At 40.6% G+C, this 24,980-nt stretch overlaps 1 long non-coding RNA gene across 1 annotated transcript; it reads left to right on the plus strand.

The window, feature by feature from the left end:
- On the plus strand, window positions 1–24,708 carry LOC123367134. Its single transcript, XR_006578318.1, has 4 exons — window positions 1–56; window positions 16,801–16,919; window positions 17,455–17,585; window positions 24,242–24,708. It is a non-coding gene; the product is annotated as an uncharacterized LOC123367134 (long non-coding RNA).
- The last annotated feature ends 272 nt before the right edge of the window (window positions 24,709–24,980 follow it).

Genomic DNA, 24,980 nt, shown 5'->3' on the forward strand with positions numbered 1-24,980 from the left:
TGGTGAGTCCCCAGCTGCGTCCTGCTGCTCGGGCTGCTCCCAGCCGCTCTCCCCGTGTGAGTACCGGCCCCTTCCGCCCGCAGCCACCCCCTACCCCACCCCCTGCCCGCAGCCACCCGTAGCCACCCCCTGCCCGCAGCCAGCCCCTGCCCGCAGCCAGCCCGTGTCACACTCCCTGCCTCCAGCTAGCCCTGCCCCACGCCCCTGTCTGCAGCCAGCCCCATGTCCACTGGTGCCCTGCAGTTCTCAGGGCCATAACCCTGCACACCTACTTCAATGAGGGTGGGGTAGGGAGCAGCTGGGACCCACACATGTGCACACCCTAGGGTGACCAGATAGCAAGTGTGAAAAATCGGGACAGGGGGTGAGGGGTAATAGGAGCCTATATAAGAAAAAGACCCAAAAATTGAGACTGTCCCTATAAAATTGGGACATCTGGTCACCCTAGCACACCCCAAGGGAGTGGCGGGGACCCACACATGTGAAAAGGAACTCATTTCTAGTTCAGGCCCATCTTTTTAAAAAAGAACTTTAGGTAGGGTGAACATACAGCCGTATTTTCCTGGACATGTCAGGCTTTTCGGTTCTTAAATCACTGTCTGGGCTTAAATCGCTGTCCTCCCGGGAAAATATGGACGTACAGTAACCCTATTGGTACAAAAAATACATACTGTGGCACATCCCTTAAATCAGAACTTTTTATAGGGAACCGGTTGTTAAGATTTTAGCAGCTCATCACTAGGCACACTGGTAAGTTATCTTGTTCCAGAGGAACAGAAAGTGTTATACTGTTCTTCATGTAGACGAACTAGATGTATCAGTTAATTTAAAAAAAAGTCATTTGTTAATGATGCAATGAATGCCTAACAAACAACAACAACTTCAGGTGTTTCTGGTTCTGTAAAAGCAGCAAAGAATCCTGTGGCACCTTATAGACTAACAGATGTTTTGCAGCATGAGCTTTTCGTGTCTTGCATCTGAAGAAGTGGGTATTCACCCACGAAAGCTCATGCTGCAAAACGTCTGTTAGTCTATAAGGTGCCACAGGATTCTCAGGTGTATTTGGAAAGTCTGTATTTGTTACTGTAACTAATATCTCATTCATAACTCTACAACCCTGAGTTTGGAATAAACAATTTTAACACAAGATGAAATGGAGTAGCATTAAAAAAAATTAAGTGACCAGAAAATTGTGTTTGGCGTTTATAAAATACTGTTATAGCTATGCTGCCATTTTTTATAATTAGTGTTTTCACCTCCTCTCATAAAACAGGAGAGGTAGACAATTTTGCTAACAATGGCAGCATACATTGAAAAAAAATCTAACCATCATGTCACAGTATAATTGAAATTCTGGTAAGAAGTTACTAATTCCAGTCTCATGTTATATGGAGGGCAATGGCAGCAGAAGACAGCAAGTGTGCCCAGCCCTTAAGTGGGCTATGCAAAGGAGGCTGGGGGGGAAAAAAATCTCTAAATGCCAGCCAAAATTTTTTGAGATCAGAGTAATTTTCTTCAAGAGTTTTACATAATAAAGGTAACTTCTGCTTTTGTAATTTAATCTCCAAGAAAGCAGAATAAAGGAGAATGCCCAGACACACAAACTCCTCTTTAGAGCCACTGCTTGAAATTGAATAGGTTCCTTGCAAATTCCTTCCCTACCACACACACTCATGCCCTACCAAATGTGAGCACTGGGCTGCTCAGTCAGTGTCTTCTTTACAGGCAATATCATTGAAGTGCATGTTTAGTAAGATGCTACCAAAAGTTTTCAAAAACAGGTGCAAGGAAGAGGTGGATCACAACATTATTTTTAATTTTTTAAAGAGAAAATAAGATTCAGTGTAATATAGGAATTAGCAGCTATACAACAAGGTTGAATTTATGCAAGCGACTGTTATGCTTGCTATTTAATTTGAGAGATTTCAATTAAGGAAGATATTTTAATACCTGAAGCTAATAAAAAGCCTACAGCCATCATCTGGAAAGCCACTAATTGCAAGGTATATGGTTTTCTCCCCATACCCTTTGTCAGTTTAAATAATTTAACTGTTTAAAGCAATAGGAAGTCAGAAATATGTGCCTATAGTTTTGATATTATGTATTGGTAAAAGGAAGGCCCCTAGCCCTAAGATTTCACTCATCTTAATCTACAAAATATTGTTTATGGAGGGGGAAAAAAAGCCTACTCCAGTCCACAATCTTTATGAGAAAGCCATACCTTGAGAGAATTTTCATAGATGCACAATTCCTAGATAGAACATACTTCTGGTGGGTTTTGTTATACCTCTGAAGGATATGTTGTATGTTTTGTTTTAATATGCAAAGTACATATTTTAGTTCTATTAGATCTAGTCCTCACATCACTAATAGATTTTAAAAGTATGGAGTTTAGCTTTGCATATCAATAACACGGCTTTCTCTTAAAAAAAAAAAGTTAAAATGTATATCTAACCATTTCATTTTAGTGAGGCTTGAGTTAGGACAAAAGTCCAGTACTGAAAGCTTGCCTTTCACATAATCAACTGTATTATCTTCAAAGCAAGCCCATGTGTAGGCAGGAACATAATGCTGTTTCTCGCAGTTGCCCAGTTATTTTACAAATAATTTCCACAAAGGATAGTCATGGTTAAGTGGTGCTAGTTCATTTAGTAACAGTATGCAAGACTCTGCAGGGTCAAATCTAGTAGCCTTTAGATACAATACCCATAATTTTAGGAGGAGTTATTGGGTACTTAGCTTTTTTGAAAATCAAGCCATTTCTTCAGGTGCCTAAATAAGGCTTTCAGAGCCTAACTTTAGGTACCCAGCCTTGAAAATCATTGCCTATGTGTCTAGTTTGATAACACTTGCCTGCTGGTAGATGCAGCAATAGATTTTTAGGAGAGTGAAAGGATGTCAGGTATTAGGGAGCCTCTACTGAGCTAAAAAAGATTTTCTCCTAAACACACATTTGAACATAGTAAGATTTGAGATTGAGGAATTCAATCCCCACATATTACATAATTTTCCCAGAGGAAGGGCACTTTTAATTTTGAGACAGTATGAAATTCCGGAAGAGGAGTTATGGAATGAGTATTGAAAGAATTTCATGCCAAGGCACAAGAATTATCAATATGTAAACCTTCACAGGCAGTACTTAATACTCATGATATCAAATACTTTGACTTTATAGGTTTTTTTCCCCAGTTGCCCAGTCTTCAAATATAGTAAAACTTCCAGATAAGCAGGTTGTGTTATGCTAATTCTTATTAAAAAGTGTTGATTAAGCATGTCAAATGTTCATAACCTAACTGTAAAGTCACGTATGCATTCTATTACATGTCAGTAAGGACAGCCTGAAACATAGCAAGAGTGTGATACCATCTGCCTAAGAATCTGACAGTGCCATGCATTTTGAGCTCTACCTCCCAGCCACCAGACTGGTGGGCTTCAATTAACGTTGAGTTAAATTTGCTCGCACATTTCCTCTTGTCTGTGCAGTTCATGGCACTCAGAACAGCTGCAGGAATACAGTCTCTGTAAGAGTTACTGCGGCTTGCTTGCTGAAGAGTAATGGCAGAGGTAGAGACCCTCCCTCTCTCATATAAAAGTGATGGCGGAAATCTTCGGTCTCACTTTTTTCAACTGGTCAAAGGGCACATACATAGTGTGATTTTGCTAAAAGCCTCCCTTGTCCTGCTTTAATTTGGCACCAGAACTTAAGCCTCTCACCATCAGCAGCAGCGGGTGGAACACAGCAAGCATTCTAGCTCTTTAAGGCCTGATTGGTTTGAAAAGCAAGCCGTAACCCTTACTGGCCCTGCCCTTGGAATCCTGCCAACAGTCTCCTCATTTCCTTCAGCATCATTCACCTGTCCTCTCCCCGACATCTGTCTCCAGTGCTTCTTCCACGATCTCTAATTCCACAATTCTTTAGCTCACTACCACTCTCAGGCCCCTTACCCTCTCATCCACTGACACACCCATTCCATTCTCCCCTCCACTTTCTACTACTTCACTAATCCTCAGCATAGGCTCACCTCCCACATCTGCTGCCTCTGGCCCCATGTTGCCAAATGACTTATTTGTGTCTCATGACACAGACTCCTTCCACTACAACAGGGTTCTCAAACTCAAATGACCACGAGGGCCACATGAGGACTAGTACATTGGCCCGAGGGCTGCATTACTGACACCTTCCCCACACTGCCCTCAGCCCCGCCCCCAGTCCATGAGGCTGTGCCCTTGCCCCGCCTCTTCCCACCCCTTCCCTGCCCCCATTCCAACCCCTTCCCTGAAATCCCCACCCCAACTCCACCCCCTCCCTGCCCCCAGGGGGTGCAGGAGGGGTGTGCGGTGCGGCAGGGGCTCAGGGCAGGGAGTTGGGGTGTGAGGTGTAGGAGGGGTGAGGGGTGTGACAGGGGGGTCAGGGTGGAGGAGGTGTGCGGCAGGGAGCCCAGGGCAGTGACTTGGCGTGTGGGGTGCAGGAGGGGTGAGGGGTGTGGCAGGGGGTCAGGGTAGGGGATCAGGGTGAAGGAGGGGTGCAGCAGGGGGCTCAGGGCAGTGGGTTGGGGTGCAGGAGGGGCGCGGGGTGCAGCAGGGAGCTTAGGGCAGTGGGTTGGGGTGCAGGAGGGGCACGGGGTGCAGCAGGGGGCTTAGGGCAGTGGGTTGGGGTGCAGGAGGGGCACGGGGTGCAGCAGGGGGCTCAGGGCAGTGGGTTGGGGTGTGGGGTGCAGGAGGGGCGCGGGGTGCAGCAGGGGGCTCAGGGCAGTGGGTTGGGGTGTGGGGTGCAGGAGGGGTGAGGGGTTCAGCAGGGGGTCAGGGCAGGGGATCAGGGTGAAGCAGGGGGCTGAGAGCAGGGGGTTGGGGTGCAGGAGGGCTGCGAGGTGCAGCAGGGGGCTCAGGGAAGGGGGTTGGGGTGCAGGAGGGGTGTGGGGTGCAGCAGGGGGCTCAGGGCAGTGGGTTGGGGTGCAGGAGGGGCTTGGGGGGTGGGCTCTGGCCCAGCGCGCACTGGGGGCAGGGCTGGCTGCCTGCCTGCCTGCCCGCCCTGTCCCGCTCCCGCTTCGCTCCGGGAAGCGGCCGGAAACTGGGGGAGGAGAGGCGAGGCACAAGGGGGTATGTGTGTTGCTGTTGCTTCAGGCACCGCCCTCAGCAGCTCCCATTGACCGGGAACAGGGAACCGCACCCAATGGGAGCTGCTGGGGGCGGTGCCTGAAGCAACAGCAACAGCAACACACACACACACACACACACCCCTGTGCCCCTCCTCCCCCAGGTTCCAGCCACTTCCCGGAGCGGTGCGGGGGCAGGGCAGGCAGGGAGGGAACCCGCTCTGCCCCCAGTGCACATCGGGCCAGAGCCGCTCCAGGTAAACGCTGGGGAAGGACAGGGGGGGCACGAGGCGTTCGTGGGCTGCAGAAAATAACCTCGCGGGCCATATGTTTGAGACCCCTGCACTACAAGTTTGTCCTCTCCTCCTTCAGTGCTGCCATCTCTGTTCCAGGTCAAGCAGCGCTACTTCACTACTCCGACCGACTCCCATGTCCATAATCCCAAATACCTGTTCACCACATTTGACTCTCTCCTAGAAACAGACATTCACACACACTCTACACATAGGGTCTTCCTGACTGATGAAAGCCCAACTTTTCTTTTTAAAGCCCATCCCATAACCTCCTCTATCACCCTTTCTTTTTCATCTGCTGTCACTAATGCTGATTGTCTACATTTCTCCTCTAATTCCTCTGCCTACCCCAGTAACCCCAACTTTCCCCTACCTCAAAGCCAGAGGTCATAACTACTTCTCCACTCTCCTCAATCCTCCCCTGCTTTCCCCAGTACAAGCATGCTTTTGTCTCCCCCTTCGATAAAAAGATCCCAACTTGGCCTCACCTACCTCTCCAATTACAACCCCATCTCTCTTTTCCCCTTCTTCACGTCTAAATTCAACAATGCTCATAGAAATGTAGGGCCGGAAGGGACTTTGGGAGGTCATACAGTCCAGAATCCCATGCTGAGGCAGCATGAAGTAAACCTAGATCGTCCCTGACAGGTGTTTGTCTAACCTCCTCTTAAAAACCTCCAGTGATAAGGATTCCACAACCTGCCTTGGAAACCAATTCCAGCTCTTAACTATCCTGATGGTTAGAAAGTTTTTCCTAATATCTAACCTAAGTCTCCCCTGCTACAGATTAAGCCCATTACTTCTTGTCCTACCTTTGGGGGACATGGAGAACAATTGATCACAGTATTCTTTATAATATCTCTTAACATATTTGAAGACTTATCTGGTTCCCCTTCAGTCTTCTTTTCCTAAGACTAAACATGCTCTTTTTTTCCCCTTTTAAAAACCTTTCCTCATAGGTCAGGTTTTCCAAAACTTTAATAATTTTTTTCTCTTCTATGGACTCTCTGATTTGTCCTCATCTTTCTTGAAATGCTGCGCCCAAAACTGGACATGGAACTCAAGCTGAGCTCCGACCAGCACTCAGCAGAGTGAGACAGTTACCTCCCATGTCTTATATATGCCACCCGTTAATATATCCCAGAATAATATGTCCCAACTGCATCATGTTGTTGGCTCATATTCAATTTGTGATCCACTATTAACCCACAGACTCTTGTCAGCAATTAAAAACCGCCTAACCTGTTTTTCCCTGTTCTGGCTTGTGTTCCTTTCCCATTATTGTTAATATTAATTGCGTGAAACATCTGGTCACAGTTAATCTTTGAATGGGGACTGAAGCAAAATAGGCATTAAACACCTCAGCCTTCTTGATGTTGTCCATTATTAGCTCTCCTTCCCCACTAAGTAGAGGACCTACACGTTCATTCATTTTTCTCTTGCTCCCAATGTATTTATAGAGACTCTTCTTATAGCCTTTTATGTCTCTTGTTAAGTGCAACTCATTTAGTACCTTAGCCTTTCTGATTTTATCCCTACAGGCTTGCACTATTTCTTTTGTACTCATCCTTAGCAATGTGTCCATGTTTCCACTTTTTGTGGATTCCTTCTTGATTTTCAGGTCATTGAAAAGTCTACACCTATTGAACTGAATTTCTTTCCTCTCTCTCCTGAATTCTCTCTAACACTGATTCACTTCTCCACTTAACACTGCTCCCACCAAGGTCTCTGTCATAAACAGATAGTTAAGGGTTAAGGTCTGTTTTACCTGTAAAGGGTTAACATGTAGTACCTGGTGACCACCTGACCAGAGGACCAATCAGAGATAAGATTTTTTCAAATCTCTGTGGAGGGAAGCCTTTGTCTGTGTGAGAACTGTTTTTGGATCTAACAGAGGACAGTCATGTCTCCAAGTTCTCCTGGAGTAGTTTCTACTAATTAATAGTGAGTATTAATTAGAAAGGCGAATTAGTCTTATGATTTGATTTCTATATTTGCAATTGTGTGTTTGCTAAAGGAAATGCTTTATTCCTGTTTGCTGATATTGCTTTTACTGAGAAAAGGGGGAGAGGGGATTCTCTCCAGAGATTGATAAGGTTATACCCTATGAGTGTCCAGCTTGGGCTCATAGAGATTCTGTATTTTCTTTTTATTCTTTAATAAATTCTTTTCTATTAAGGACTTGTTGGTCTTTCCTTGGGTGGATTCTCAGGGAAAGGGGAGGTATCCCTCTGTAGTTGGATCCCGGTATCTCTCCTAGGAAAAGGGAGGGGGGAGGAAGCAGGGGGAATGGTTTGTTTCTCCTGGGTGTAAGAACTCCATGGATTTGGGGCTCTTGGAATCCCCTAGGATTTTGGGGACGGACTGTGTCTCAATTCACAATTCCTAATTGAGTGGTGGCAGCGAGAAGGAACCCCACCCTAAGGGTTAGGGTGGTGGCAGAATACCTGCGGGTCCCCATCTTTGAACCCACAAGCTCAAAGTGGGGGTGAGATCCCATAGGACATGGTGGCAGAATACATGCGGGTCCCCATCTTTGAACCCACAAGCTCAAAGTGGGGGTGAGATCCCATGACAGTCTCTAACAATCTCTTCGTGCAAGTCTCAAGGCTTCTACTCTACTGTCATTGTCCTTAATCTCTTGGCTGCTTTAAATACCACTGATCAGAGACTTCTTTAAATCCCGTTGTACCCCTCTCCTTCTCCCGCACCACACTTCCAGCTTCTGTGACCATCTGCATCTGGTTCTCCTATGTCTCTGGTTATTTCCTCATTTCTTTCAATGGACTCTCCTTCCCCAGCTTCCACTATCTGTGGAGTCTCTCAGGACTTAGTCCTTTGGGCCCCATTTTCTCTCTCTCGTGCCCCCACAGTAGGTCTTAATTGTTCACATGGATTTTCACAGATCTCTCCCTCCACTTCCAGAGAGTCTCCTACTGTCAGGAGTCCACCCTCACTTGAAACTGGGCGGTTTCAAAGTGAGGACCCGCATGTCTTCCCCCCACCCCAAAATCCTAGGGTAGGTCTCCCCTTCGGCTGCCACCACCCGGTCAATTCCGTGGGCCGGGACACCCCTGTTTCCCCCCTTGGGAACACAGATCAATTCACAGAGGAGGAACCTCCCCCCTCCTCCCTCTCTCCAGCCTGCTCTGGAGACAGAGTTGCCTAGATTCAAACGCCTTGAATCTCACACACACAGGGAAGCAGCCCACTTCCCCCTCCCCTTCCCCTGAATTTCCCCAAGGGAAGGAATTAACCAAGTCCAAAGAAAAGAAAAGAATTTATTAAAGAATAAAAAGAAAATACAGAATCTCTATGAATCCAAGCTGGACACTCATAGGGTATAACCTTATCAATCTCTGGAGAGAATCCCCTCTCCCCCTTTTCTCAGTAAAAGCAATATCAGCAAACAGGAATAAAGCATTTCCTTTAGCAAACACACAATTGCCAATATAGAAATCAAATCATAAGACTAATTCACCTTTCTAATTAATACTCACTATTAATTAGTAGAAACTACTCCAGGAGAACTTGGAGACATGACTGTCTTCTGTTAAATCCAAAACCAGTTCTCACCCAGACAAAGGCTTCCCTCCACAGAGATTTGAAAAAATCTTATCTCTGATTGGTCCTCTGGTCAGGTGGTCACCAGGTACTACATGTTAATCCTTTACAGGTAAAAGAGACCTTAACCCTTAACTATCTGTTTATGACACCCTCCACTTCCAGAGAGTCTCCTACATCCAATCCTGCATCACACTTTAGATCTGTGATGTGGCTCACTGTCAATTAAAACTGAGATCATCATTCCCCTACAAGTCTCCCCACTTACCAATTCTTTGACAATACCATCATCCTCCAAGTCACTCAGAATCATAGAACTGCAGTTATCTTTAATTCTGCCTTTTCCCTGGGCATCCAGGCTGCAACCCAAGTCTTGCTCCTTCTTCCTCCCTAACATATTCAAGATCTACCCTTTTATCTGGACATATCACTTAAACTGTAATCCAGCTCCTCGCTTCCCCTCTTGACTCCCACAGTTTCCTCCTCACTGCCATTTCTGATATCCATCTTCCCCCTTCAATCTATTCAAAGTTGCGCTGCTGAGATGATCTCCTTGGTTGATTGCTCTGTTGTTGTGGCCCCATCTACCTCTTTGAACCCATTGCAAAAATGTCAAGGTTCTTATACTCATATTTAAGGCCCTTTACAACAGTGCCTCTCTCTGCTTATCCACAAACATTGCCACATGTCTCCTCTGCTCTACTAATGAAGTCAGCCACAAATCACCCATAGGTCAGTTTCTCTTCCAGTTTTCACAAGCATGCGCTTCCATGCCATCCCATATCCATGGAACTAAAGCCTCTACCCTGCCCTCATTCACCTCTATCCTCAAGGCCTACTTCTATCATAATATTTAATGGGAAACTTAACTCAATGGCTAGGTAGATGGCTAGCAGGGATTATCCATCCTATTTTGTTTATAATTAAAATAAGAGAACGAAAAGACAGACAACTGAAAGCCATCAAATGTAATGCAGACAGCTAATTTATGCAATGTGTTTTTATGGTTAACTTCTTTCTCTCTCCCTCTCTTCCTCCAATTATCTTTTTGCAGTTTGTCTTAAAATTAGATTAGAATCTCAGTCCTGAAGATCTTGTCTCTTACAATGTGTTGTACAGCTCCCTGTATACAGTACAGCACTGACCCTGATTGGAGCCTCCAAGCACTACCGAAATACAAAATAAAACAAACTGAATGAACAGCAAGCCTGCAAATCTACATTAAAGCTGTGTGCTAAAGCATGGATTAGTGACGTTGTGTCAATTACAGATCACACTTCCTTGACCTCAGAGATATGGCTTTGAATCAGTGCTGGCGCTAGGCATAAGCAGACAAAGCAATTGTGTAGAGCCCCCTATTTGCTTTTTTAAATGTGTGTTGTGTGTATTCCTGCTTATAGCCCCCAAAGGGCTAGCACTGCTTCTGGGTTGAATAAGTATGTCAATATGAGTATCACGTCCAGGAATATTAACTCTTATAACACAGAGCTATAGTAGGGTTCAAATGTTTTCTTGGTCGTTTATTTTTATATAAATATATACTGAAGTATACTAAAACATACATATTTTCTTCTGAGAAAGGAAACTGACAAAAGGAAGATGCGTTAAAACAGAACTATGTTTATCTAAACAAATTTAATACACAGATATATTTTGAATCTCATCTTAAAATTTAACATTTAAGTGCTTTTCCTAGCAATTTAAATTAAGAATGAGCTTCTGACACAGTTTAATTTTTCCTGTCTTGCCTATGATGAAGTTATGACTTCGCTAACAATAATCCCAATTCTGCAAACTGTTTTGTGCAGCTGAACCCCTGGAGCTTTATGCTAACACAGGGATCCACAAGCACAGAGAAGTCTGCAAGATCAGGGCCTATAATTGTCTTAAAGTCAGTTTGTTTTGGGGGAGTCCAATTAATGTTGACTTTGTTTGTTTGTTTTGGGGGAAGAAATATCATTAGATTTTATTTTTTGAAAATATCTATACATGAGACACAACATGGTATATGAGTCACAAAAACCAGTCCAATGAAATGCTGCCATTTCCCCCCTATTTTGTTAAAAATGTTGCTCTTCTCCAAGAATGCTGAGTTTTGAATTCTTACTTTACTGTTATAGCTGGTATATTTCTCCCTTTTGAAATCTTGCAGGCTTCACTTAGTTTCCTAAAAGGCGTCATTTGAAATTCTATATGAACTATCAAAGATAAGCTAAATACACAGACTCCTCTTATAAAGTTTAGTGGGACCTGATATATGAGCCATACAGTATAAACACTTAGCTGTATGAAGCCTTCTTTTAGCTTAACACTTAAAGTTGAGCAAGCATTTTTCTAAGTCAAAGATCTCACCTTCACTATAATAGTTCAGTGTTCCAGAAATTCCTGTTTCATCCCTCTAAGATTTTACTGGTTTACATTTCACATCATTCCTTCAAAAAAACCCTATGAACTATTACTAGATTTTATATAGAGACATTTCAAGATACATTAGAAGTCAAACATTTCCACTCTTACTGTTTTAATTCCATGTCTCTGAAACAGACAGAAACCTAGCACACTAGAAGTTTTAAAAGACTACTATGCTTAGGTGTCAAACATTTCTTGACGTCTGTGGCAGTTGGCAGCTGCAAACATCCGACTGAAAGCCCCATCTGCTGCTTCACAGCTTCCAGTCGAGGATGTTTACAGTCGCTCACTGTCAACAGCAATACACACTCCTTAGCTGTTTACTTCACATTATGAACAGGATGATCCAAGGAAGTTGCTTAAGAAGACTGGTACAACCTCTCTCCATATTGCCATCTTGCTACATGCAAATGTATAAAGTAGCCTGTTTTCACATGTTTTTATTAATAAGATAACTTATGATTTCTAGTGGAATAGTTTGAAACATAGGTATAGTTAATACTCAAATGTTATACAATTTGTCTTTTACATATGGTATAGAATTACAGTAAAGATGTATGGAAGAAGTGACTTGCATGCTTTGTTGCAACTTATTTGTGCCTCCAAGACACTAATAGAACAGTCATGGTGGTGTTTATTATTGTATTACTATGCAATCTACTAAGTTCACTTATCAGTAACATAAAACTGTATCTGTAAATATAGTGACAGATCTTTTATTATCCACTGAAACAGAGGATCTAATTTTAAGACTGTTTTAATATAGTGATGGGATTGGCTTTCTTCCTTTCTGCAAAGAGGAATGGGGGAAGCTATGTGATCTTAAAATTAACTTATTCAACCTTTGCTCCAGAATGACTGCAGAAGATAAGTGGGGGTGGGGGAGAGAGTTAGCATGCTCTGTGAAAGCTTATGCAAAGTTTAAATGGGTAATAAAACTTTACTAATTTTCTGTTTTGGATAACCAGTTGCCATTACACCACACAGAGTTATCAGAATTACAGTATTTACCACAGATCAAAAACACAACAATATCTGACATAACAAGTCTCAGTTGTGCAGTTTTGCAGTTGGTTTCTTCATCCTAACTCCTGTTTTCTTATGAAGATAATGAAGGGGGAAACTGAAGATTAAGAATTCAACTATTTTTCCAAATTAATTCAAAACCATAGACACTCAGTTAAGTGATTAAAGTGGCATAAGGAGAAAATGATTTTCCTTGGAACTTGCCTTAAAATGAAGTTATCATATAGCAAACTAACTAGTTTATGGAAAGAATATAGCTACTTGGAATGCAGAAATCTATGGTATTTACAAAAAAACAAATGTGAAGAGTCCTCATAACTCACTATTTCAAAACACAGGGGTTATATTTTCTACACTAAGGTTAAGAAAGTTAATCTTCCAGGCAGCAGGTGAAAACAAGCACAATTATGTTGAGGTCTTTCCCTTTATTCACTACCAACTTTGAGCTATTAAAACTTGCTAGGGAACCACATTTTCCTCAATGGGTCAAGTCACTAAGGGAACAAAGCAAACTTTATTAGCGCTGTGGCAATTCTACATTCCAGGAATTCTTAGCACTTGGCAGCCGTACACTCCAGACCAGAGAGATTGATCCTCCCTCTACATAGCAGAATGACTGAGACTAACTTTGTGAAATTCTCACTAAGATACCCACTTCAGCGAGTTACAGATAAAATTACTTAATAAATCCCTTTGTAGAGTCTATATAGCAAAACAAAGGTTAAGAAAATATTTCCTTCATTATGGACTCTTAAAACTCTTGTAAAATGTAATCCAAGCAGAAAACGAGTGAACACACACCGTGCAACATAACGCACACGGAGTGCAGAACTAGATATAATTCAGTGATAGCAGAGGGCAAAGATTTCAGTTTAATTATACCTTGTCACAAACTGAAGATTAATAAATTGACAGATGAAAGGCTAATCTAATATCTACAATTCATTAATAGAAAAAGTGTGGAAGGGGGGAGGGAAGAGAGAGACTAACAAGATCTTAGTTGTTTGAATTCATTAGATGAAGGACACTGTGTCACAACAATACACTATATCATTTTCCTCATGTATGGTTCCCTTTCAGCTATTGCAAGATAAACAGATTAGATCTATATCAAAGTCAAAGCAAGGTCACATCTAAAATGCTAGACAGTTTTACCAGTAAAGTAAGGGCCATTTATGCAAGACAATTTAAGATTAGGTGTTTCCACTATATGATGATTTTCCAATTTATATTATGCACAATTTGTATACTGTAAAGTAATTCATTTAGCAGGATATGTACATTTAAAGCATTAAATAAAATGTGTTAAAAACAGAAATATTAGGTAATTAAAGCTTTTAATATATTAATGGTGTAGATGCAGAGATTTTGAATGACTATGACTGAGAAATTAAAGAGCGTTCCAACAGGCTAATACACTTTTGGGATGGTTTTCATAAACTTGTGCCTTTATGTTCACATCTTAGCATGATAACTTTCCATGTTATCAGTGGTAGTGTAACTAAGCAAATTTCTGTTATAAGCCCATTGAGTTTTTCACAGAATGTCAAATAAAAATTATATGAATTATCTGGTGAAGGCGGTATAGAAGGGCAAGAGAGAATCGTTATTAAAAAAAAAAGGTGACAAAACTGTCACTCAAATTAAACTCATGCTACAATTGAAAGTTAGCTGGGCAACTAAAATGGCTCCACTTTTCCACCACCTGAAATATGGATAGAATGACACAGGCAAATGCATAAAGGTAAATTCTAGTCATTTAGTTAAATTCATCTAAATGTCAAAATGCTAACAAAATAATAATACAAACCAAAACATGGGGAATTTACAAGACCCATGATAAAAAAAAAGGTCACTCCTTCGCATGTTGCAACCCATTCCCCTACTGTACGTTGTCTACTTATTACAACTTATCTGGGCAGAGACTTTGTTCTCATATTTAACATTAATCCAAAGTTCTTCATCCTTCCATTTCTATCACAGAGTACAGGCAGGGATAAGGGGGAAATTACGACTTAATTTGGTGTTCACTTTTTCTATAATATAGTGGACTAAGAGCTGCACTATTTGTTGATATCTCAGAGTTGGGAATAAAAGCTGTTTGTGCCTGTTCTGCAATGCCTTGACTCAATATTTTAGAGCTGTGAGTTGATACACAGATTCCAATGCACTGAGCAAACATGAGTGCAGTTGCAGACAGGTGAAATTCAGCACAGTATTTTCCATCTCACTTTGGTAAAGTGACAGTTCAGACATCTTAATAGGAAAGATTTATCAGTTTCCCAAAATACAGCTTGAACAACACTTAGTGCTTTATGTCAGATGCCTCCCCGTATTGTCTGATGTAAGTTTCACTTTTTAATGTGGTTTATTTAGGAGGATGAATAATATATTGAGTTATATAGAAGTATTAAAACAGTCTCCATGTGGAAATATTTGGGGGGAAAAAACCCAGGAACTTACTTGTTGGGCCCAATTCTTCCTATTTCAACTTCCATTATAATTTATGTAAGTTGCACACTCAACCAGGGAACACCACACTGCTTGGCCATTAAGAGAAGATTCCTGGAAATTCAAGACATGAACTGTATTATACATTTACAAAAATTAGTTGAATGGATTATTGTAATTAAAGAAGCTCAGTTAGCATTTCATATCATCTGGCTCCCATCATTAACATTGTTTTCTAGAAGTAAATTAAAACAAGTTTCAAGTCAAATAGTTGGATTGGAGAGCAAATGTCACTTTACTGTTCTACATTTTAGAAAACTACACTAGGAAAATGACTTATTGGCTGATAATGGTTGCACGAAACTGACTCCCCTTGCCTCCTTCAGCAGGTGTTTTGTTAAGACATCAACATAATAATAATAGGAGATATACCAATCTCCTAGAACTGGAAGGGACCTTGAAAGGTCATTGAGTCCAGCCCCCTGCCTTAACTAGCAGGACCAATTTTTGCCCCAGATCCCTAAGTGGCCTCCTCAAGGATTGAACTCACAACCCTGGCTTTAGCAGGCCAATGCTCAAACCACTGAGCTATCCCTCCCCCCCTTCAGCAGGTGTTGAAAAAGGTTTAACTGCTTGTGTAGAAACAGTTTTGGGGACCATTTCATAAAGCTTACAAGACCCTATGGGGCACAGGACTAAAGAAAGTGATAATACCACACAGACCTGCTAAGAAAACCTATCAATTCTTCAATATTTTTAGGAAATTTATACATAAAGTTTTCCTATACACTCAAGAGGTTTCCAAGTAAACTCACTCTGCATCTATGATCTGTGACAGAAGTATCCACAATGAAGTGGATGCAAGTTTCATGTGGTAATGTGAAATAGCAAGTTGCTGTGGCTAGTAGTTTGGAGTGGGGAAAAGGTTATTCCTGAAGTTGCACACTCAGCAGCTGGATCCTATCTTCAGTACTTCTGGTGGAACTGTTACAAAGAGAGGGAACACAATTACTGAAATGCCAGTATTGAGTACCTTGCATACCTTTTTCTGTAAATCAACTAAAGATAGATACAGGTTTCCCAGATTTGCCATCTGCCCCAGTAACTTGTAGTCTTTTGCTTTGAAATCTGTCTACACTGTAAGCTAGAGGTGTGACTCCCAGTCCGTGTACACATACTCTCAGTAGCTCTCATCGAGCCAGCATGAGTATAAACAGCAGTGTAGCCATGGTAGCACTGTTGGCAGCAGTGGTGGCTAAGCCATGCCAAGTACATACCTACCAGTTTTAGGCTCAGCTGTACCTCGACAGCGGCCAACAGCAGTACCCAGCTACATTGCTCTTTACACTTGCACTAGCTCAATGAGCGCTACTGTGAATATGCGTACACAAGCAGGGGAATCACACACCCCTTCCTTGCAGCATAGACAGAGTCTAAAACTGAACAGAGAAGCGGGCGGGAACTACAGGCACTGCAGGATTATATACATTAAGTTTATTAACCTAATTTCATTAATGTAAATTATTTACATCAGAAGCACTAACCTTGATACTGAAGTTATGGAAAATATCTTTGAGAACTGAGCTCACTTCATTTTAAGCTTCCCTTTCTACTCTTCTTACATCCCTCCTTTTCTGTCTTCAGCCCACAACATCCCACATTTGGGCTTCAGACAGTTGAGAAGCATAGTCAGGGATGGAAAAAACTCACTGGCCCACAGCAAATAGAAAGCTTCCCCAATGTCATTTTCTGCAGAAACTAAGCTTTGATTTTTGAAGCATTACGTTTCTAGCCCTTATGATTGAAAATAAAGCCTTCCAAATGCAAAACTGGGATACATTAATGAAATGCTTTGTTACTAAGCTTGCAGACAGGTAGTTCCAAGGCTTCTCCTGCTGCTCAGAGCTGTCCCTGGCTGCAGTAAGTGAAAACTGACAACTATATTTTCAGAGTTGTTTTTCCAGATTCCTAAGAGCAGCATTTAAAGTGACAAGAATCAAGTCAATTTCATTCTACTGCTGTCCCAGACAGCCTGGAGCAGCAACAAGAGGAGGCAGATCCAAAAACCAGACACTTGAGGAAGGTAAGAGTAGCAAAGATACATGCCTCTATTGCAGCAAATATGAGTACAGCTGGGCAGTTTTCACAATTTCAAAAAGTTTTACCATCCCAAATCAGATGAAGAGCTGAAATTTCACACACTGAAAAGCCCCCCAAAAAACTGGTTCGGGTCAACTGAAACATTATGATTTCAAAACATGTTTTGTTTTTAAACTTTGTTTCAAAATTCAAGTTACTTGATAGTCTAAAAACAAAAAAAAATGAAAAGTCATTCCTAACAAAAAAAAAAATGTACATTTCAAGTATCAAAAAAAGGGTTGGTTTTTTTTTGTCAAAACCAATCTTCCCATGAAAAGGTTTTGCTTCAATGAACTGGGCATTTTTCTACAGTGAAAAAGTTTCATCCAAAAATTCCTGACCAGCTCTAACCAGGAACCTGGGGAAGAGAAAGTAGCAGAGAAGCCCCAAAAACTGTTGAAACTGCTGAGAGGCTCTGAGATGGGAGCACGGAAACTGGGGGTGGGGTCAGCTGAAATATTGCTTATTTCTTCTAAAAGCCAGAGAAGAGGCAGAGAGAGCTACTTTGAGTTTCAGACACCTACTAGCAAGAGTTTCATACAAAAGACGGAGCCATCCAAGGGGAATTCAAGATCTCTGGTCGGAAGAATCCCAACTCCCTCCTATAAAGGTATGTGTCCCTAGGGAGTGGAACCCCTGATCTTTCATTGCCATTTCTGGCCTGTAAGTTTTTTCTCAGGTTATTAGGGTCAGGTAAAAATTTCCAGGTCCTACAGGAGCCTGGATAGACATATGAGGGCAGACTTGATGGGAAGTTAGAACCGAAAAGTATGGGAGCAAGGGGCGGAGGAGAGAGTTTTTAGGAAAAGATGACAGCAGAGAAAACACAGTATAGGGACAAAGAATAGAAGGAAAGAAGAAAAGGGAGAAACAAGACCGCTCAGGATTATCCACTGTGAACCATACAACAAAAGCAAGAGAAATGCAGCAGTATGACCTGTTAAATAGCACTGAAATATATTTTACAAATTTCACCAATATTCAGTGAATAGTTTATATAACAAACACTTTTTGTAAAACACAGGCAGCTCTAGGTGAGCAAATGCTACACAGAAAATACATTAGATCAGGGGTTCACAAACTTGGTTCGTGACTTGTTCAGGGTAAGCCCCTGGCAGGCTGCAAGACGCTTTGTTTACCGGGCTGCGCCACTTCCCACAGCTCCCATTAGCCATGAACAGCGAACCACGGCCACTGGGAGCTGCAAGTGGCCGTACCTACAGATGCTCAGGTAAACAAGGTGTCTCGCGGCCTGCCAGGGGTTTGTCCTGAATAAGCCGCGAACCAAGTTTGGGAACCCCTGCATTAGATGAATAGAGATGAAATTCACTGAACATATTCAATAAATATTTTTTCTGCTATTTGATCAGCCCTATCAGTAAGTTAAAGTTAAATAGTAAATTTGATTGACAATGTCTACAGTTCACTACAGAACACATGAACAGTAGAAAATTGTTTTCTTTTAAATTTCAGGGATGGGGGTGGGGTGCAGATATTTTTCACTCTGGCATGTAGGTGTCAAGTGACTATTTCAAGCCCTAGGCATGGTTAAATATTGACATACCTAGTGTAGAAGAAAACTGAGGCCTAAGACTCCTTTACACCACTCTGCCAGAGAAAAAGATCTAGTGGCTAGAGCACTAGTTTATGATTGGGGAAGATACTGGTGCAAGTCATCATTCCACCAGACTTTCTGTGTGATGGTGGGCAAGTCATTTGGGGAAGTAAGTGAAGCACAGAAGCCTATCGTCAAACTGGGGATAGTACATCTCTACCTCACAGGGTTGTTGGGAGGATAATATATTAAAGATTATGAACTGTTCAGATACTCCAGTAATGGGGGCCATATAAGTACATAAGATAAGAGCCTTTAATGAGGCAAAAGGTAGCTCCTACGTGTACTCAATTAACTCCCTAGATGGCATAAAGCTGCCACAATGATGCCAGCCCCCACATAGTAGCATTCCAGGGTAGGGAGCAGGCAACTACAGAGTGCCCTGTGCTTAAACTAGTTTTGGCTTCCCACGGCCTGGAGACAGCTCTAAATTTACATCAGGCAGACCCCTGGCTGCCCCAGGAAGTCAGAAAACACAAAGTGGTGTAAACCTTTTCCTCTCCATTGCCACTCTTCCTGTGCGCAGAAACAGAGAACAGGAATGCCTAGACACCTAGGAACAATTAGCTCAAATCATGGCAGAGGCTACATAGTCTCAAATAACTAGGTGTTGATAAGTTGACTTCCACTCTTTTACTGTACAGAGATCTTTTTAGTCAAGATCTTAACAAGCAGAGATCTGTGAAGATTTCACAGATCCCATAGAACTTTCGTAAGAGCAGGAATTTGAACTAATGCCTTTAGTCAAAGTTTTCTCACTAAAACGTAGTGCAATGTATTAGTTGGTTGCTAACATCACATCCATGGTATTTATGTACCAGTCTGTGCCACACATAATAGGAAATCTTGGGCACTGCACTGACAAAGCAATTCAACTATTTTCTGGGTGTTCTGCACAAACTATCATCACTAACACCACATATTAAAATGGTTTTATAAGAGGCTTGTTTACAGGGAAGTGTATAGCTAAAATAAGGAAACATTCTTGTCCTTAAAGAAGCACATAGTAAATTAACTCTAATTGTCATCAAATATAGAGTGGGGTATTCACTGCAGGCCAAACCTGCTTGAATTCTAGCCCTCAGTTGATTTATGAAGGATTCCCTGTTCCTGGGTATCAATATTGCATTGAGGCGAGCAAGGTGAAGAGGAGAACACCTATAAGCCAGTTAACACCTTTATGTTCCCATGGTTGGTAATTAAATACCATGACCCAGGGGATAAAGTGTTGACATTTATTGCCAGGGTCATGGACCTGAAATCCTGTTAATGTTATACCTTTACGTTCCTATTACCTCCAGTGCAATTACTGATTAAAGAGTTACTTCTTACAGCTTTTCTAGAAGTAGAGGAAAATGTAACTGAGTCAAAAAAAAAAAAAAAAGCACCAGTTAAAAGATCCCTATTAGACCAACTAACTCAGGTAAAGGGGGTTAGCTATTTAAATAGGCCAGTTAAATAAGCCATCGTTGGGCACTAGTTAGTATGCATCTCTCACATTTCCCCCAGTACTGACACATTGGAGTTTTAAACCAGGAAGGGGTGAGTGAAAAGATCAAGTGAGCCTCCATTTTTTTTTTATATCGTGTTCTTAGCCAATCACTGGAGGTCAGAATTATCTGGGTTATTTCTTCTCTTCTTACTCCAACCCTTTCCCCCCTAGTTATAACGTGCAGACATAGCACTTAAAGTAGCCTCTTAATACTTCAGATATTTTCTTCCTACTCTGAAAGCCCAGTGTAAACTCTAAAGAACTACTATACATTTTAGATCTATTATAGTAACGTGATAAAGAATTATGGAGGATGACATAAGAACAGTGCTTTGTTGGAAAGACAGGGTCAAGAGACGCATGTTCTTTTCCTGACTTTGCCAGAGAGTTAATATTATAACAATACAAAAGGGGCCCTTTGTGCTCTAAATGCCATACAAATGCATAAGTGTGAAGATTTCCAAAGCCAACTAAGGGATTTGGCCTCACTTTGAAATTATGTGTTGCGTGGTGGAGTGTACTAGTTGGCTTTGAAAACCTTGACCCTGTTCTCTTCCCCAAAGTGCTTAACATCTGTATATGGCCCTCATCACAATAGTATCTGAATACCTGATGTTATTAATGGATTTGTCCTCCAAACACCACAGTGGTGTAGTAAAGTATCATCTCCATTTTACAGACATGAAACTGAGGTACAGGTTAAGTCAGTGGTTCTCCGCCGGGATACGCAGAGGTCTTCCATGGTGTACATCAACTCAAAAATTTCATACAGGCAAAATGAAAAGTAATTTTTCAGAAATAGTATGCTGTGACACTTTTATAGTTATGTCTGATTTTGTAAGCAAGTAGTTTTTAAGTGAGGTGAAACTTGGGGTACACAAGCCAAATCAGACTCCTGAAAGGGGTACAGTAGTCTGGAAAGGTTGAGAACCACTGTGTTAAGTGAGAGGAATCTGCGGCTGAATCAAGAATTGAACCCAAATTTCCTAAATCCAAGTCAATAATGCTCACTTGGTAAGTGTGCTTCCAGATACTTGGTTGAAAAGGTGTTCTAAATGCAAAAAATGAGTACCATTTAATAAGCCTATGAAACCCTTTTCTAACGTAACTGTTAGTTAATATATACTGGTAAGCAATTGATAGAGGGTTTTCTTCCTTAAGGGCTTGTCTGCACAGCCCTGCAGTCAGGATTACCAGGGTGTGAATTCTAGAGAGGAGTTTGCTAGTTTCACCTAATTCCCAAAAGGTAGCTCACAAAAATCACCCCATAATATTATCTCCAAACAATAGCAGTCAGAGGCTTTGATAGTAAATGATCAAAAAAGATTTGTTAGACACAATCAACAGAGGTCTGATTGGTGTTTTGGTTTAATAAAAAAAAAACAAAAACAGAACAGGGCACTAAGATATATTCACTTCTATTTTGAGGAAATACCTGTCAGTCAGTCAAGATTTTATCACTTGCATATCTTGCAAGTCTCCTGCCGCTTGCATAGAAAGAATACTATCCTCAGGCATAGGAAAATGTGGTAGATATTTCCATTTTCCATCTTGTACTAGAAACTTTTTAACCGAAGCAGAGCATGAAGTGTTACGAATTATTTTTAAACCATTTATTCAATGAGAAATATGACTTTACTCCAATTACACAACCTTACATACTTCAGTGAAATTTATATTAGTTTTGGCCTGATACTACAGTCCTTATTCTGCCAAAGCTCACATCAGCTTCACAGTTAGGATTGCAGGATCATCCTCTTTAGCTGCATTTGTATAATCCAGGAGTAATACAAAATGAAAGTATATCAGCTATGGAATACACAGAGAATTTTAGCTCATCTTTCCATAGACACCAACATGATTAAACTAAGTTACTTGGGGTTTTTGTCAATTTATTTCATCAACTTCACCAATATACAGACACACTATAGTTTTATTTTAGTGTTTGACCTAGATCACTAGTGATGTGGTAAATTAATTACCTATCAGAACTTTCTGAGAGAGAGAGAGAGAGAGAGAGTGAGTGTGTGTGTGTTCATAAAATCAGAGTTGGAAGGGACCTCAGGAGGTTGATCCTCTTTCCCAAGGAGAGTCCCCGCACAGAGTGAAGTTGGCAGGGGTCTGACTGCATCCATGCAGTAGCAAAATCAAGACTTGAGAACGAGCTTGAAAAACAATTTCTGATTTTGCATTGTATGCATTCTATTCAGGATCGAGTGTTCTAGGTTTTGCTTTTTTCAGCGTCAAGAAAATAGTTTAGAAATCCAAACAATCATCACTCTCTTTTGCAGTCCAATCTTTTTAAGTACTTATATGTTTAATTAACGAATCAATTAATTTTCAACGGTAGTGTCCAAGATATGAAGGGCTATTGATATTAGGACCAACAGGTATTAGATTTCATTGTCGGCATTTACATGCTTTCCTTACTTTCCATAAAGAGAGATTACTTGTAAAACTGATACACAGGAAAACAAACTTAATTCTAATCTACAAACTACACAAAAATCCCAGAAATGCTAAAATATACAGCAGGAGATATTACCTCAGTTACAAATCTGGCCTTTAGAACATAGATGTAACAGAAATTAATCCTCAATTAGACCCCTTACTAGCGGCCTCTCAATAATATTGCTATTTCGAGTATCTATACAATTTTTGGTTAAAAGAGTCCTGTGACTAAGAGCCATAATGCAGTAGTAAGAGTTTTCTCCCATATACAACTATTAGCATTTAGAGCTAAGTTTTTTCCAAACCAATATTTTATATTCAGAATGTTAGTATTAAGACTACTAGATTTTATTTTTAAAAGATGCTAATGTAAAGGTTCATAGAGAAAATACTGAAACCCTGCATTTTAATTTGTGCTAGACAAATATAACCTTTAAACCTTTCAAGGTTACCTTTCCCTATTTGAAAATGCTTCAGGAAAGAGAAAAAAAATGCAGTTTAGGAGACAAAAATTTCCATTACTCTCTAACTAGAGGCCACACCCTACACAACAATTAATTACATGAAAGAATTTTGAATCCAAACTCTACAACAAGTATCCAGCCTGAGGCAAAGTAAAACTTTCTCATTTTCAGAGAAGAAAAGAAACTCTTACTCAATAAGTAGCAATTATGCTGTAGAATTTATATGCTGAGCACGACTGAATGTAAGAACACCAGAGCAGTCAACCATAGCTTTAGCGCTTTGAGTATGATTAACAGAATGAACTTTAAAAGGTCAATTAAATGTCAACAGATTTTAAAGAGATATTCTTCTTAAGTTTGGTCAATGTGTAATGGCACCCTCTAAATCAGTAATGTCATCTTTACATTTAAATTCTACACAACCTAAATTTATGTATGCACATACAGGGATAGATAACTTATTTTCGATAAATTAATTAGTATTTATATTGTCGGCTTTAATACGACTAAGCTGTCTTTTATTAGTTATGTTTAATCAAGTACACTGAGACACCCTTTTTTCATTTCATTCTAACCCACAAGGGAAAAACAGTTTGTTTCACAGGATGAAAGCCTAGTAAATTACAACATTAGAACGTATAGGTTTTCTGAGAACACAACTGAGTATGTTACGTGGCTGTAACTCTTGAAGAACATAACTTTGTCACAAGTTTGGCAAAAGACTGTGACCACAATAATAAATAAATAAATAAATAAATAATGATTTTAAAAGATCACATATGTATTTTATTTTGCCTCTTCACTGTCACTTATCTTCATAGGCAAGTTTTTAGTGGCTAGAGACTCTAGGAACACCTTAAAGCCGGATTTTCAGTGGATATCAGTGTTCAACACTTTCTGAAAATCAGGCCTCTAATGGCATCTCAGATTGGATACCCAAAAATCACTAGTAATTTTTGAAATTGTAGGTCTTTAAATAGTTGTACAAGGCCTAGCATAATGGGACACAAACCCCGATTAATCTCAGGAAACTATTGTCACAAAAACAATCATATCAATACCAGTTTTCATCAGCAAGACCTTCAAAATAAAATTAAAATATATTCAAAATTTTTATGGGTGAGTGAGGGGAGGACAGAGGGAGACAATGCAGATTCACTTTTTCTGTAATTAAAAAGGGATACAGTTTTCTGTAATGGTATTTGATAGAACTACATAATGATGCATTACACATTCCTCCACAGGCATGTTTTAACTCCAAATATGAATAATGGATTTGAAGAAAGGATGTTGCTGCACATATTAATCTGACAAAAAAGAAAACACTCCAGAGGGCCTGAGAACAGTCAAGATTACTTTACATGGTCAACAATCACATGACAGAAGGATTAAAAACTTTGAAGTAAATATATACAAGTAGAATTACTTTGAAAATGTAAGAAAAGACTTTTCAGAGTTAGAGATCTGATATAGTTGAGATTTTTTCTGCACACTGATGTTGACTGTGCATGCCCACTCATAATTTAAAAAAAAAAATCTAACTTTTAATTGTTTTAAATGAGGCATAGTTAGAATATTTTTCTTCTGGATAGTTATCCACACTAACTAACATCTGTTAAGACTATGTTACTATGGTATGCCAGAGGATCAAAGCCAGATGATTTTAAGTTTGGTCATATTTAAGTAAAGCTACATTTAACGCACATAAATACTAGCCACAATTAAAGTTACAAGATACAAGTATGCAGATGTCAGATATCCTTAAGGCTGAAATTATGCAATCATTTTAAGCACCTATCAAATTTTCAAAGCTTCCTTAAACTCAGACACTTCCAGCTAATTATAAGGATATAGTAATGTCGATGTGTCAGGCATCAAAGGACATTGGAGTTAGGGTGATCAGACAACAAATGTGAAAAATCGGGACGGGGGGTGGGGATAATAGGAGCCTATACAAGAAAAAGACCCCAAAATATAAAATCG

Source organism: Mauremys mutica, chromosome 3, assembly GCF_020497125.1.
Source record: "Mauremys mutica isolate MM-2020 ecotype Southern chromosome 3, ASM2049712v1, whole genome shotgun sequence".
In the NCBI taxonomy this organism is placed as follows: Eukaryota; Metazoa; Chordata; order Testudines; family Geoemydidae; genus Mauremys; species Mauremys mutica.